The sequence below is a fragment of the Bombus affinis genome, chromosome 11 (assembly GCF_024516045.1).
Source record: "Bombus affinis isolate iyBomAffi1 chromosome 11, iyBomAffi1.2, whole genome shotgun sequence".
In the NCBI taxonomy this organism is placed as follows: Eukaryota; Metazoa; Arthropoda; class Insecta; order Hymenoptera; family Apidae; genus Bombus; species Bombus affinis.
Genome location: NC_066354.1, coordinates 9717138 through 9733501, shown reverse-complemented (window position 1 = coordinate 9733501; position 16364 = coordinate 9717138). Strand labels below are relative to the sequence as shown.

The 16364-nt window shown below is 42.8% G+C and overlaps 1 long non-coding RNA gene across 1 annotated transcript; it reads left to right on the top strand.

The window, feature by feature from the left end:
* The first annotated feature begins 8890 nt into the window (after positions 1–8890).
* Positions 8891–15732, top strand: LOC126921697 (uncharacterized). Its single transcript, XR_007712521.1, has 2 exons — positions 8891–14403; positions 14490–15732. It is a non-coding gene; the product is annotated as an uncharacterized LOC126921697 (long non-coding RNA).
* Positions 15733–16364: the final 632 nt, after the last annotated feature.

Genomic DNA, 16364 nt, shown 5'->3' with positions numbered 1-16364 from the left:
CTCCAACGGAGACGTCAACCCCTTCTCTCGTGTTTCCATCTCGTCCTCTTCGAGGTGGCAAAGCTGAACGGAGAACGCGCAAATCAGACGAGGAGAAGGAACTCGTGGGAACGGGTGGAACAGGGAGAAAAGGGTGGTCGTGTAAGGAAGAACAGAGAAAGAGATGGAAGTTTCGAGGGCTGGCCGCATAGAGGGAGCCAGGATCTGAAAAAATTGGCGGGGAATGATGGCGCCGTCGCCGTCGACGAGAGAAGCTCGATGGCAAGGGGTGGAAGAGTTTCGTGGCAGAGAGAAGGGTGGTGGCGCGCGCGAGAGGGTGTCGTTGGGTGGCATCCATCCTGGCTGTTCTTCTTTCCTCCAATACGTACGCGTACTAACCGTACGTACGATAGACGAGGTCCTCGAAAAGCCCAGCTGGGGCTACGCACACGTGCCGAGAACGCGGCAGCCGCGCGCGCGAGGGCGGTGCTTTTGCGCGAAGTTTTCAACGAATAAGGCGTCGTGACGCCGACGCGTTGCCACGCCTACGCCACCTTTACAGGCACGCAACGGCCGGAATTTTCCCTCTTTCTCGCGTAATCAATGAGAGACGTAGCCTGGGCCAGCGTCGGCCGACCGGCAGCCCGTCCACGACGACGCCTGCCGCACCCCCGTCGCCTGCTGACACCGACGCTGCCGCCGACACGGCCGACGCGCCGCCAGCCGCGTCGGTATTATGCTACATTACGTATCACGAATATAGCGCTAGGGAAAACCGAGTCGATCCTGCTCCGACCGAATTCGGAGGAAACCACCACCGCTGTCTCCCTCGCTAGGGGAGACAACCCTAATTCGTTCTCCCTCTCCTTTCCACCGAGTCCCTTAAGCCTCCCTCGATGCTTCTCGCTTTTGCCCCTGCTGTCATGCTCCTCCTTTGATTCGCTTTTCGGGTGATTGTCTTTTGATCTTTCTCTGTTTTTCACTCATACCCCCACCCCCTTTCATTTATACCCTTCTCTCCTTACTTTTCTCATTTATTCGCGTCTTTTCTCAATTTCTCTGACTTTCTTTGATATCGTGAATTCGTGTTTCTTCGTTCCGTGTTCCATAATCATGCTTACCACTTTATACGCCTTATTCCTCTGTGTACTTTTCTGCTACCCTTCGCGTTCTGCTCTTTTCTATTCTATTCAAGCGCCTCTTTAATGTTTCCCTCGTTCTGCCTCGCTCTCCCTGGCTCGGCAACCCTTCTCACCTTCCTTTTCTCATGCTTACAGCGTGCTTCGTCCCTTTCTCGTCTTCCACCCTCTCCACACCATTCTCCTCTACTTTCGTCCTCTTCTCCAGTTTTAGCTTTATCCCTATGCGTCCTTCCTCCCTTTCTCTCGCTTCACATGCTCTTTCTTCCTCATCCCCTGGCTACACCCATGCTCACGCTTCCACGTGATGGAAGGAAAAATGGCGCTCCTCTCCCCTCTCCTGACCTGGAGCAGGACAGAATTCGTGGGATGTTTCGGTGTGTTACGATGGAATTTTTTCCCCGCTGGAACACCGCCGGGCGGCTGTTTAGGTGGGTCCACGCACGCACTCACGAGAGAGAGGGTGAGACAGATGGAAGGGGATGCGAAGCGAGGGATGAGCGATGCGGACCGCTCTGTTTTGTCCATTGATACATCGAGAACTCGCCACTTGTAGGTCACGGAGTACGTAGGGCGTATCGATACGGTTTTGATCCGGCTGGAATGCACGTATCGCCCCTCGACTCGACTTGCTCGCGTTACTTCGTGTCACAGAGTCACGCTCACTGAATCGTTGTTCCATTCTTCCGGGTGCTATTTTTCTTCCTTTTGCCCATTAAATGTGTGCATTTAGCCAGTTCGTAATGAATAGGGAATTGCAATTTTTAATTTGGAGAACACATTGGGCCCCAAAGGGGGCTACAGGGCTGTAGCTCGCACACACGCTCCTACATATACACGAAAGTTGTTTTAGTATCTATATATAACTATAGGAGTATCGTTACGACTGCTCACGGTGCGAATACTGCGGCAACTTTTTCGTATGCGCTCTACGTGGTACGCGTTCTTGTACGTTACATGGAAATGAAAAACATTCCCATGCAAAAGTCAAAGCTGAAGAACGTCCAACGGTGGAACACACTCGACCGCCTCCCCGCGCTGAATGTTCCGACAGTTTGCAGTTTGCTCAAACATGTATGCGGACGGGGCTGGCGAACAGACCAGAGAGAAAGAGAGAAAGCCAGGGACTCACGACGAGGACTTTCGGAATGGGACGAGCAAGTTTCACTTTGCTACATCGCCGACCTCACGGAAACGTCAAAGCGCGCGGCTCGCTGTGACTGCTGCCGCTGCTTCGCTCGATTCTTACCGAAGAGCACGTCGCTTTTCGAGCAATGTTTACCGCCTGCTGGGCTCGATTTCACTCGATGAGTTCATTTAGACCAGGTTGCAGTTCGTAAGATGAGTTATCGCAAAAATACACACCGCAGAATGCTCAGATGAACGCCTACGTTATTTCATCTTTGATGGAATTCCGTGGCACGTTAAGAGCGGCTCGTGATACAAGAATTTAAAATATTTAATTTCAAGTAAAATATTTGTGGATTGTATTAATTATACTAAATAGCGAAATTGATATTGTCTACCGAAAAAGAATAAAAACAAGTTCTAGCATAGAAGGATACGCAAACAAGCGGGGCTGGGGATTTTATAATGAATTGTTATTATTAATTGAATGGGAGGTTATCGCCTAAAACAAAAGAGCAGCACGCACCGACCCGACGGCTTTATTAAATTTTCGACGTTAGGAAAGCGTGATAATATTTTCATAGAAAATTACGTGGCTTGCGGTATAGAGGCGGTCCACGGGCCATATACCGAGTAATCGAACGATGGCAAATATTTGTATAGACTTAAGCACATGGAAAACAAGTTTAGCAGAGGCGGGAAACAATCGAAGCCGGGCGTAACTAAAAATTGTACCGTGCTAGTCTAGTCGATGTCGGTGTTCCCAACTTTAACGCCTCGAATTACCCATCGCTTCGAAATCGGCAACGATTCCGTTCCCGTAAAACACGTCGTCGGACGATTCTTTCTGTTCTCTTTTCGCTGCTCCAAACGTCAGACGATTTTCTGCACCTATTGTCATCAAAACTTTTGAAGTACAAGAGGAACGTGTTTGCGTCGTATCAACGCACGCTTACGCGAACGAAGGAGAGAACGAGAAGGAGAATGAAGCGAATGACGGATAGAACAGAGACGGAGGATGGGAATTCCCGTGTACAAAAGGACAGAAGATGAAACGTGTAAGTTCTGATTTGTCAACGGATAGGGATAGCGTCGAGTTCTCGGATGTTATAAACCGCAGAATGGTCCATACATCAAATAATTGTAGAGCAAATGACGTTTATATCAACTTGAATAACGATTATGATTGCTAACGTTACAGCAACGTGATTTCGCGTTTTAATCATGCCCAGCACGGTAGCCATGCGAGTTTGGTTCTATTTAAATTTTCATTTCCACGTACGCGTGTAGCTGAAATCGAATTGCAAAAGAATTTCGAATTTCACGTCACAGAGACAAAGCGTCAAACCGTACAATTTGCTTTTTGGCTTTTCATACGACACTTTGTCATTACTTAATACTTAGTACTGAGTAGCTTCTATGTTGTTAAATGCGATATGTATTTGAAAATCGAAACTATTCGTGTAATTCGTTTGCTGACTTTCAAAATCGTTTTAAAATATTTATACCTATGTTGATTGTTGAAATATTTCCTTACAATTAGTTTAAAATATCGGGAGATAAAGAGCTGTAGAATTAATAATTTCTATAAACTGTTCTATCTCTTAGTACCTCATTACCATTTTAAGTTAAAAAATGTTATAACTTTTTGACGATTTCCTTTCACCTTTGCTATTGTGACCATGTTTCCTAAATAAACATTATTTGACGTCAAAAATCCGCAGTATTCGTCATTCGTAACCGATATTTAAAAAGAACAACATATTTAAAAAATCGTTTCAGAACCAACCCTGTACTATCATAGAGCAAAATTATTTTCCTCGCCTAGCAGATCGCCCTACTAAATTTATCATTCATCGACCGATTTGCACGGAAATCCGCTACTTTGAATGAAAATCAGTCATTACCGATTCCAGAATGATTCCGGTTTGATGGAAAGCGACCGCGTAAAAGGAAGTCAGCCAGAGCAGCTGTATTGGAAGCCTTTTACCCGAGCCGGTACGCGCATTGATTTAATCTTAAATTTCGATTTTGGCCGTGTATCAGCTGATTAAAGTTCGTCGAATCCCCAGCCGTACGCTTTTTCCTGTCTTTTTCCTTTCCTCGAAGCAGTGAATAGGAGGATTAATCAGAAATTTTCATTTCAACCGCGTTTAAACTCCACCATGATGGCACGCGTATACCTGGCCGGTTTTGGCGCGAATTTTCGATTAATCTAGGAAACGATCCTAAATAGGCGGGACCGGCTGATGTATTTGTCACACGTACAAAGGAATCGTAGACATACCCGCGGAACTCCGCACCGCCAATCAATATTTTCGTAGGATTCAACGGGTGTCCTGTTTACACGATGTCAGTTTACCGTGCGTTCGCTTCAGGATGTATGAGTTTGCCGAATTAGCGTGCTGTTTAATCAGGCGCGAGGATTGTGTCCTTCCAATGTCCGTGGCCCGATGTTGAAATATCGAGAACCAATGACGGCCCGGCCAGAGCTTACTCCATTCGAGCATTGTTAGCCGAAACACGCGATTTTTGAATAATTTCAGAAAGTGGCCGCGCGATCGCGCGCGTCCATCATGGACATCGGCGTTTTTTATTTCATCGGTCTCGCTTTCTCTTTCCCTCTATCCTTCCCATCTTCCTTCCTCTCGTTCCCACCATCGCTCTGTGTCTCGTCCACTGTTTGTTCCAACCGATGAAACAGAAAAAAAAAGCAGAAAAAAATAACGTTCGCGGCTACGCGCGACACCCGATCTAAAAAGTGCAATTCTGTGTCGCACGCGACTACATCGAGAAAATCGATTAGCGACGGGATCATGCGGCGCGCGAGACCGTGCAAATAACCGATGCTTCGCGATCCAGTAAATTATCTCGTGCCTAAACGAAGACCGAAGTGCCTCCATAAGGGAGCTTCTTCTTTACATCGACGAAAATTATTTGCAAATACAACGATTGAACGTTTGACTGCTTTCTTGGAATTAATTAAGCGAATCATCGAAATATCGCAAACAGAAAATTGTAATTTATCAAAAAGCTCGAGCCTATATATCACGTGTATACCATAATTATGTAGAAAATATCATGCAACTACATATAATGAAGTATTGATCTAATCTCTCCTTTCTCTATTCTTATTCAACTACAATAATTGACTTTAGCGTGCAGTAATGTTGTATTTGCTATCTATCAATCATTTTCTTCAAGGTACTTCAAGGCAACATTAAAATATCGATAAAAATTATATTAAAATTTCGTTTCCCTATGATTGTACATCTTTATTCAATCTTTCCTCTCTTTGAGGAGCGTTAACCTCCTCTTTTCAAGATCGTAATATTCGCAAATCCTTGCTAAAATCTATAGTTGCAACTTGTACGTTTGTTTATTTTCGAAAAACTGTAGTCTAACGATGCAAGGAAACGATCTATCTGTAAGACATTCCTTATTTTGTACGAAAATGTATACGATGTATTACAGGATCATTCAGATTGGCTGAAGAAAAGAAGCAATCTGAAAACTATGAATTGGCGGAGTGTAAAACAACGAAAGAATATTTTCGTACATAGTAATTGCTCAATAACGTGAAAAGTAATCTTAAACTTGGAACCTGTAGGTTGTTGGCTATCTATAGAATTTGCAGACATTCAGCCCGATCTTCCTATATACGTCGTTAGAGCCATCGCTCGCTCGAATGCCGCGTAATAATGCAGAATGGTCCCTATTCATAATTAAAACGGCGAATGCAAAAATGGCGCACGCGTCACATATCGTGATTACTTTGGACCGACTCGGCTCTGAACTCCGCGAAACGTGGAGGATTTTCCGGCCATGCCGAATGAGAAGTGAGAACATTAAGGTCCCGCGGCATTCCTACGCCACCAAAAGAACGATTTAGCCAGCTTGCGGCTCCCGCGTACCCTATTCAAGCTGAAAAGCTGCTGCCCACGAGATGGCGGTCCGTGGAAGGAGAAAAAGGGGAGACGATTTTACGTCCTAACATTTTACGTTTTACCCACGCGTCGTTTCATCCTAAGAGATGATTTTCCGTGCGGCTTTATGAGGCATACAGCGAGATGGCTGAGTGCCCATTTCACAGGGAAGAGCTCATTGGATCCAAGCCATACTATGTACCCGGAGCTTAGAATCTCATACTTGTGGTGGTCGCGAAGAGTCATGAACAGCTATGTCTAAAGTGTTACTAACAGACAGGCTAACATCTTGAGAGTAAGTCGATGTCGTAAAATAACAAACGAATGGGTGGTATAATGCGTGATGCTATTTATAGAAGCAAGTGTTTGTTTATTTTATTTTGGAAAGATGTAATCTAACTGCAAAAATATTATAATATCCGCGATATATCCATTGAGATATTCATTCTACCTATTTCCAATTATAAATAATTACAGATTCACATAGAGGCGTAATTATGCAGAAACAGACGAATTCTTCTTGCAAACTTGCATTAGCTCGCTTTGCATGAAATAACAAATGAAAAGCGTCTGTAACTGTGCCTCATTGCAATCGTTCTGCTTTTTGTTACAGCCATCGATACAACGTTCAACTTCAACAATGAAAGCGACAACGCGTGACATTTGAGAATCGATAAAATTTGCACTGTCCATCGACGCAACTGTAACTGAAAAAGACAAAAAAAGGGCGCAAAAAAGAGAAGGAAACAAAGAAAAAAGAAGGGGGAAAAAACGAAAAAAGAGCAGATGGGAAGAAGAAAAAACACGAAACTGGTACTACTGTCGATCGTGTATACGATTAGCAAGGCAATAAGGCGAGGGCCTCTATTTCCTCCAGTCGATGCGCTTCCTTCCTCTATTTCCACGCCAGTTTTTTCCTTATTTTTTCGTTGACGGTCCGCAACGATGAGAAAACCGGCACGCGTGATCGGAACAGGTCGTCCGCGCGAATCGTTATTTCAGAGATCATGAGCGATGCTAATGCACCGGCTGCGGCGCATAATCATAAAATGCGGGAGAAGCGAAATTTGATGATGATGGCTCTCCGCGGCTGACTCTACGGTTTTCGGTAACCTCATAGGAAAATGGTAAAAAGAAAAAAGAACCGAACCGCCCTGGAAATTCAGCCGGCGGATCGATGTTGAACGATTTTATAATCGACGTGCGGTTTGTCTCGACGCGGAAGCTTTAATAGGATCCACCCGCTCCCGGAAAAAGATCTAACCGGTATTTTATCCGTCCTTGTTTCCGCCAACACCCAATATTTTTGCGGCGTTACATGACTCGGTCGAGGAAGTTAACCGCGGCTCGGCTACGCGATCCAGCAATTAAACGTTTAAAATGCAATAAATTGGTGGCCCCGATAAATCTCGTTTTCCCGATCACCGCACGCCTCGATCCCATTCCATTGCACGAAACGGCATCTTTACCGACTGCTTCTAACCGAGACAGAAAACTGGCTTACCGGAATCCACCGGGTGGTTGGAACAGATTCTCAACGGTTTCGTAAGGGTCGCCACCATCGACCAGAGTATTTAGGGTTGCGGAATGAATACCTATCTAAGATATTTTTCAACTATATAAAATATTTAGATAATGAAAAAACTTCGAAGAATTTTTAAAATTTTTACACAAACAGATGTTTTGAAAAAAATCGAAATAGGATTGGTATGAAATTAATATATCGATTAAAGTATTAATTGAATATTAATTTAATTGCCAATAGTGGATTTTTTGTTATTTTAATTAACAGTCGAGACTTATTTTTCTTTTTGTAATTTTCTTTTAAGGGTAACTATAATATAATATATTCTTCACAATAGTTTAATTTAATTGCTCTATTGTTTCACGCATCGTAAGTACTTACTTGTATCTTATTGTTAGTAATAAATACATTTCATAGTTGATCTACGTTAAAATACTCGACATAGTTTGGTGTAATTGTTTTCATTTGAGCAACAAACAACCATTAATAGTATCAGCATATTTTTGGTATTTTGGTATTTCGGGTACTAATTTAACACACTAATCGAAAGATCGATAAAAGTCCTCAATCCCTTATTCAACATCTAAAGAAATATGAAACGCTTTATTCTCACATACGACGATCCTACAAGACAAATCTCAATAAATATTCATAGATCAAACCAAGAAATTAAATTAAGGTAAAGAAACAAGTAAAATACTAACAGTAATGAAGACGTCTTCTTTCCACGCCTAATTCCACATCCAACTAAGTTATTTAATCTAAATATTTATGGTTCATTAACAATCATAATCAAATTAAAAAATTAAAGAAGTGAATTAAAACAGTAGGATAAACTCAACACGTCGACAGTAATTAAGACATCTACCTTCTATTCCTAACTGAAGATCTACCCTCGATGGTCGCTATAACGCGTGAACGAGCAACGCAACAGCGTGTGACCGATGGTTCAGAAGCGTCCAATAAAAATCAATCGGGGCATATTTTAACGTTGACCGATACGAAAAGAAAACACGAAGAAAAGAGGGAAGATCCTCCACTGACCCAGTACGTGTTACACACGCGTGCGCACACTTGATACATGGGTGCCACACAGGGTGCACGTGGGTATCCCGGTACACTGACAGCACCAAGCGATACATCCGCCCATTTTTTCGCATTTCCCTCGTACACGCATAGCGAAACCAGTTCGCACACGTATACGCGATGTTACCTTGTATGCACTCCCAAGAGGAACGAGCTAGGGAAGGACGCTCGACTACGGAGATACATACATATCGAGGTAACTTTACGTACGTGTGCTGGGGCGCGAATCCTTGCACGTATACACGCACACGTGCTCGTCGTATGATGTACGCTCCTGCATACCAACCTGTCGCGATATATAAACATCGGCGAAAGAGAATCCGCCAGGGAGAGACAGAGACGAAACGATGGGCCAGCCAGGCAGAGGGATGAAAAAAGAGCATGGACCAGCCCGGGGAAAGAGAGACGCTGAATGAAACGGTGGTATGAAAAGAGAACACAGAGAGAGAACGAGAGGATGCACGTAGTCGGAGACTGGCCACCCGCTGGTTCGACGAAGAACGATATCGTAGAGGAGGGAAGAGGTATTGCGCGAGAGAGCAAGAGGGAAGTTTCGAAAAGAGAAACACACAGAGGTGTGGTTCGAAAGAGAACGCAGGACGGTAAAAGCTGAAACGAGATACGGGAGAGCGAGACGAGAAGACCTGGTAAAAGAGAGAACGGGAGTTGCAGAAAGAGAAAGAAGAAATGGAAAGAGAAAAAGAGAGGGCGATAGAGAGGGAGAGGATGAACAGACACGGACGGCGAAGAGAGTGAGACGAATGCATATGTGTTCTGAAACAAACGTTCGATCAGAGTGCCGATTGTTGCCAATCATACGTTGCCACGGCGTACCCCTCTGTGCCCGTGGCCAAGCCGCGGATTCAGTTCTGCGTTTTTACGCGGCGCGGTAACCATCGTTCCCGTTCTTTCGTTGCCTGTCGCGCGTTTTCGAAGAATCATCGCGAAAAATATCTATACGTCATGTATATAATATATCTCTTAAGACGTTCCATGTGCAAAGTAAGTTGTTCCACTTGGTCATCACGGTGTTCCCTGTTCGCTGACCCGATGGTGTGCGTGCGGCCCGAATCGAGCGTGCGAGCGAGCGAATGAGCTCTGCTCGCCGCAACAAACGTCGACGACGATGACAGAACGAAGATGGTAGAGAGAGATGGTGGAGATCCTTGGTGGAGGAGAGGACCCTTCACGGCGGAGAGGCACGGAAACGTCTGGTGGCATGGCGACACGGACGAACACGGTGTGCGTTCGGTGGCTGCGTGCGTGCGTGTGCTTTTTGCGGAAAATGTCAGCGCTGCCCGTGGCATTCGATGATTGATGACGACGGCAAACTACGAGCCGGGAGACGTGTATGCGTGAGAGCGTGTGTCAGTGTGGCCGAGACCGAGCTCCCGGATGTGTTGGTCCCGTGTCCGTGGAACAACGCCTTATGCATACTCATCGTAGGTGGGCACACGGACGCGAGCTTATGCGTGCCACTCGGCTATGTCTGCGGGTACGCGCGCGAGAGAGGCGATGATTTCGGAAAACACGGCAGCCCGCGTCGACCAATGGCAGCACGCCGACCGCCGGCCGGGCAACCAGCAATACGCGATGACGAAATCGGTTGGACAGAGACGACACGAGCGAGAGAATGACCGGGTGGGATGATGGGGGTGGAGGAAAACGAACAGGGTTTGCGTCGAGTAATAATGAATGTTTGTTGCCGGCGGCTAAGCCTTCATTTTCGCTGCTTCAACCTGTGGACGGATCTTCGTCTGCTCCGTCCAATAGCGTTGCTAGAATCGTCTATCTCCTTCTTCATAATGTATCCTACTTGCGCTAATTTGGTATTTACTTGCGTTGCTCGTATCACCCCATCGCGACGTGGCCTCTTTCCCTTTATCTTTTTCGTAACCGACTCTGGGCTGTTCTACGTTAAACGCCCTTAAAACTTGGAAACACTTCTAATTCATTTTTATAAACTTTCAGACGGTAACTCGTTTTATACAAGCTTGTGTTCGAGCTATTACAGCTCATCATTATATATTATCCCATTGTTTCTCAAATTACTAGTAATTACTAGTGGATAATAACACGTAACGTACGATTAGAATAATCGGCAGTCACGCCCAGCAAGGTATACGTATACCTTATACCCGTGATTTACACATAGCGAAATGAATCTGCCCTATTGCATTTTCTAATCAACATTTTTATTTTCATCGTTCTAAGCCTCTCGTACAGATCCATTAAATCGATAACCTCGACAGATAATCTTCTTCGAAGCTATAAAATGAAAATGTAGTTAAAACTAAACTATAAAATTGCTTATTGCAATGCGTTCGCGCAGAAGCTCCTGTCAGAAGAAATGACCGAGTCACCAGGCGACCACCTCAGAAGAAACTGTTGCTTCCGTAAAGTCGTGGGGGAGTTTTCCACAAGGTTTTCACGCGGGATTCAAAAATCGTAGACACGCGGCGGGAATTGGGGGACGAAAGGCGAGAAGGCGAAAGGGAGAAGGGAACGCTGCGCAACCGGATAGGACTCTTCGAGTAGGAAAGAGGGGAGTGGAGCGGTTTTCACGAGAGCACGGTGCAGGTCGTATAGTAGTAGGCGATAGTGCGGAGGGCAGCTCCGGCCGCGCACGCGCTTTTTCGAAAAATCAATAAAACGAAAAGCTTACCTAATGCTATGTTACTACGGGGGTAGACTCCGCCTTCATCTACTAGCTATAGTGGTGGGTTGATCGCCGCCTAGATACTAACGCTCCACTCGGCCAGATGATCATCTGTAGATGACGCGTTGCCGGCGTGTACGCCCAGGGTGCATCATTTCTGCCTTCCTTCGGAAAGTAAAGCGGGTTCGCTCGATAGAAATAACGTTCCAACGATTCCAGAAAATTGTCCTTTTCTATAATTTTATTTAGTTCCGCTAATTTCCTTTCTCTCGTATCATCTGTTTCATTAGATACTTCTGTTCTTAATGAAATTTAAATCTCTGTGAATAGATTACTTCGTAATACAGGCTTGGAGAGTGAAATATTAAATAATAATTAAAGATAGAAATCTGTGCGACCGTTTAATCGATTTAACTTTTTCACTTTTATTCGCTGTTTCAGTCAATTTGATCCTGAATGAAAACTGAATATTTAATCGCTTCTTCTTATCGATATATTCGATATATGTGGAATTAATTGTCTTTTATTTGTATGTAAAAATAAGTATCTGAGAAAGTATTTGTCATTCGAGTATGCTTCTCGATAGATTCAATGTAGTAGCTAGATAATTGAGACGCAAAATTAAAGCGAAGCTTTTATAGAGATACTATGAGAAGAGAGATAGAAAAGGTGAAGAAATAAAAGAGGATGAAGAGAAACGAATGGAAACAGTAGTATGAATAAATAGTCGAAGACAACTGCTTTCTGTACATTCTCTAAATATATTCTTTAAATACACGCACACACATATATATATAATATTCTTCTATAATATTCTAAAATTTTTTAGAATTTGAAAGAACGATACTAAAACTTGCTCCAATTAGTGATCGTAAATTCATGATGAGAAACATTGTAGATCACGTTCACTTCATTAGTATTGTTACATGCCAACAATTTTTGATAGGCTATAAATATCCATTCAGAGGAAAGAATAAATTGGCGCTCTTTATTGACGGTAAATATTGATTAAACATGAGAGATTTGCAAAGCAATGGTAATTACGTGTTCGTTACATTATTATCCCATCATTTACATTCGTAAATCACGAATACCATTAAAATAACGAGATTAAAGAAGAAACACATCTACGAAATCACTAGTGGTTGTGTAAATCATTCCAAATGAAATCAACTTATAAAAAGCAATAAAAATCTTAATCTGTCATAATAAAATTCTGTCTATTTGCATTTCAAAATTTCTTCCCCGTATCCTGCAACTTTTGACAGCAATTATCTTTTTGATCGTTTTACATCTGAAGCACCTTTACTATCAATTCTTACATTTATGTAAATTCACGTTTCTATAACCACGATTAGAGAGACGAAATCGAAGTAGCTATAGATTTATTTCATCTATTAATATTTAATAAATATTTTATGTATTTTTGCATAATACGCGTATTCCGCAACATATCGTAAACATTTCCCATGTACAAATATACTGTCATACGATCTCTTCTAAATATCTCAAATTAATTTAAAATCGACTCATCGCCTCCCTCCTTCCTCCCCCTCCCTCAATCATAAAGCTAACGATGGAAAGGCGAAAAGATCGAAGGAATCTCATCAACGTTGCGGCCACTCACACCAAGATGACAATGATCGATCGATCGATGGAACGAACTAACGGAACGACGCGCCCGATGTTTATCCCTAGCCATTCGCGTGGACGATAAAACACGAAAGGAATAAGCTGTACAAGGTATTTCGTAGATTCGAGCAAAATGGGGGATGCGAATGCGGCGAGCCATGATTAGATTGTGGCTTGTGCTCGAGGCGTCCGACTAGGTTCAGCACGTTAGCGAATTCGGTCCGTTGAGTGTTGACAAGTCCGCATCCTGCTCTCCCAGCCGCCTTTAGCGCTGGCCGTGTAATTCTAACGAGCTTAGGGCCGTGCCGCTCCTCTCCGTTCGGTTGCATTATCTGAAACCGCGAGGCGTTCTTGGCCCGAGTGGATAGGTTTCCGCGAGTTGCCAATGCCAATAGGAAACCCGATGCACCCTATGCGCGCTAGTGTGCAGGTAGAACAAGTAGAACCGCCGATAGATTTCCATTTGGTACACCTGCTACGCGTAAACGATACGCCGACCGCGCGGTCGGGCCAGATTTAGAATTTTGCGACAGGGTGGCCGGGCCACGCTGGATTGAATTATTGCCGGTGATCTCGGCCCATTATACCACGGTTTCGACGCGTGTTTTCGCTACTCGTTTCGTTGCTTTTCGGGACTGGTCGCGTGGTAAACGCGCCGAATGATTGATGCCGGCATATAAGTATGTTTGCCAGTGGAAAAGGGGAAAAGCGTGGATTGATCGAAGGGGATGAAAGCGTCCAATTATTGATTGTTAAATCGGTCGACCGGTCTTTTATCGATTCGATCGCCAATCGTATAAATTGATTGTTTCGGTTGATTTTTAATTTAGTCGATGTATAGGAAGAAGGCGAGAAGGTTTAATTGTATCGGAATGGAAGAGAGTACAGATAATGAGAGTTATTGGCGATGAGGTATAAATATGTTACGATTAATCGGAAGGAATGGAAACATTGAATTATTGAATGGTCAACGATTGACTATTCTATAGATGTAGATTCAGTTATGAAATTTTTTATTTCGTAACCTGATTTTATGTAACGGCAGATTGATAGGAAATATATTAAGGGGAAATATCAGAATTAATAGAAAAGTAGGCAAAAAATTGTTTGCGGTCAATATGAAATCGAATGCAGTTTCTTTGATCACCAATTGATAAAAACATTAACCGTCACGATATTTTCATGTTTCAGCATAAACCGATATACGGATAAACTGAAAAGAGGAAGTCGATTTTAAAAGCGTATGATGCAGAGATGCATAAAAAATGCTCGAATTAATTTCGGTGGTGATACGAGCAATTTATTTCATAGGAATACATGGAAAGCTTAGTACGTATATCCTTTCGTCGCTAGCAACGTAAAAGATTGTAATAAACACATACCAACCAATCACCGAAATTATTGTAACTTTTTAGAAAGACATCAAACTTATATTTATACGAAACTTTTCTCGTGTGAAAAATACACCAACCAATCTAACGTCTATAAACATTCGATCTCTACAAAAGCTTGAAATTGTTCTTCGATTATTTTATATAACAATGACAGATCCTATTCGAATAAAATGGAACGAAATTAATCAAATTAAAGACTTTTAACGGATGTTTGCGGGACAGCTGCAGTAACAGAGAAGAAAATGCCAGAGGCAAACGAATCGATCGATAATTCAGTTAAGCAGGCAACTTGACCGTAATTGGTAGTGGGTATATTTAAAAAGCGCTTTCTGAAAGTTCGATGAAAATCGATTAAAGACGAGCGGCAGCGCGGCGCGAAAGTTTGATTAAAAACGCGAACGTCCACGAGTCGGAGCCCCGACTTCGCTAATAATTGACGACAGTTAGAAGCAGTTCGTATTACCCTCGAGAATATATCGAGCACTTCAATCGTGCGTCTCTTTTCCTAGTTTCTACAGCCCCCTTTTTTCTTTCCTTCTTCCTTTTCTATGTTCTTTTTCGTCGAAACAAAAATTTCACGTGGAAGGACGGATAAATTTCACGAATTCCAGCGCAGTTGGAAAAGAAGCAAAGGGAAAAGAGGAACTTGCAATTACAGTGCGCGAGTAACAGACGACTCGGCGTCAGTTAAAATAATTAGTGCGTTCCTAATGGAAGGAGTATGAATTGTTGATGACAACTCATCGCAGCAGCGGATCAATGTCCCTTTTTGTAAACGGACGAATAGGACATTGAAATTTTTGCAATTTCCAAAGTAGCCAATTTGAACAGACTCGGTGCATTTGGCTATGTAGCTTCGTAATTCGGTGAGAAATTATGGCAGAAATGCTAAATCCAGTTTATTTTATCGAAAAAGTTTATAGACCAAAATTTATTAATGATTAAGTATGAATTCTTTAACCATAATGAAACAGTGGAAAATACATTTTTTCTATATCTAAGTACGTAACGTCGTTACGTAATTTATTTTGCATTAAATAATTTTGAATAGACGTAATGAATTTAATTATAAGTCTTCGTTAGTAGGTTATTACTAGCGATTAGAATTTAGTATTACTGTATTTATAGAAATAGAATTGTGCCAATTCCTTAATAACAATCGCGTATAATGGATTTCTTCTATGTGTATCCAACATCGCTTTGGAGTGTCCGTAGTAACGAATAAAATAATTCTAAACGAGCGGAATAAATTTTTACTATGGAATTTCTTCGTTGTTAAATTACAATTTTTTTCAACTTCCCCACAAACGATCGAGCTGTGCTCGTTCAGAGACATAGTTGGGCGTTGAAAAAAAAGATTACGTTTTATTCTCAAGCTAACAATTCTTCCTTATCTGAAATGAATATTACATCGTGGCGTGTACGATTCGCGCGCGGTTACAGCGGGAAAATTGCGCGCGAGCCGAACAACTCCTGCGATTCACGAATGTCGACACCGACGGCGATGTCGTTTATTTTTATTACTTCCAAGGACAATAAACATAATCGTTTTCGTAACTATCAAGCAGAGCAGAGCTTAGTCGAAAAGATAACGCCACGGAACGTAGCGAAATTCTCCGAGAAATCCTTTTGAACCGAAACTACTGAAAAAAGAAACGAAGAGCAAGCAATAAATAAAAATTACAGGTTACTATCGATCCCTAACGCGACGAATGTTTTTCAATCTTTCTTTCTAAATAGATTTATACACGATCGTGCACAGTTTAAAAAGAAATGAAATCTTAAAAATCTTGAACGTTCGTAACATCTTCAAGAAAGACAGATCGCTGCTGATGGAAAAAAACAGGAACTGGCCATGTCGAATTTCAGACGTCGACGTTAGTCGTAGGTAAGAAA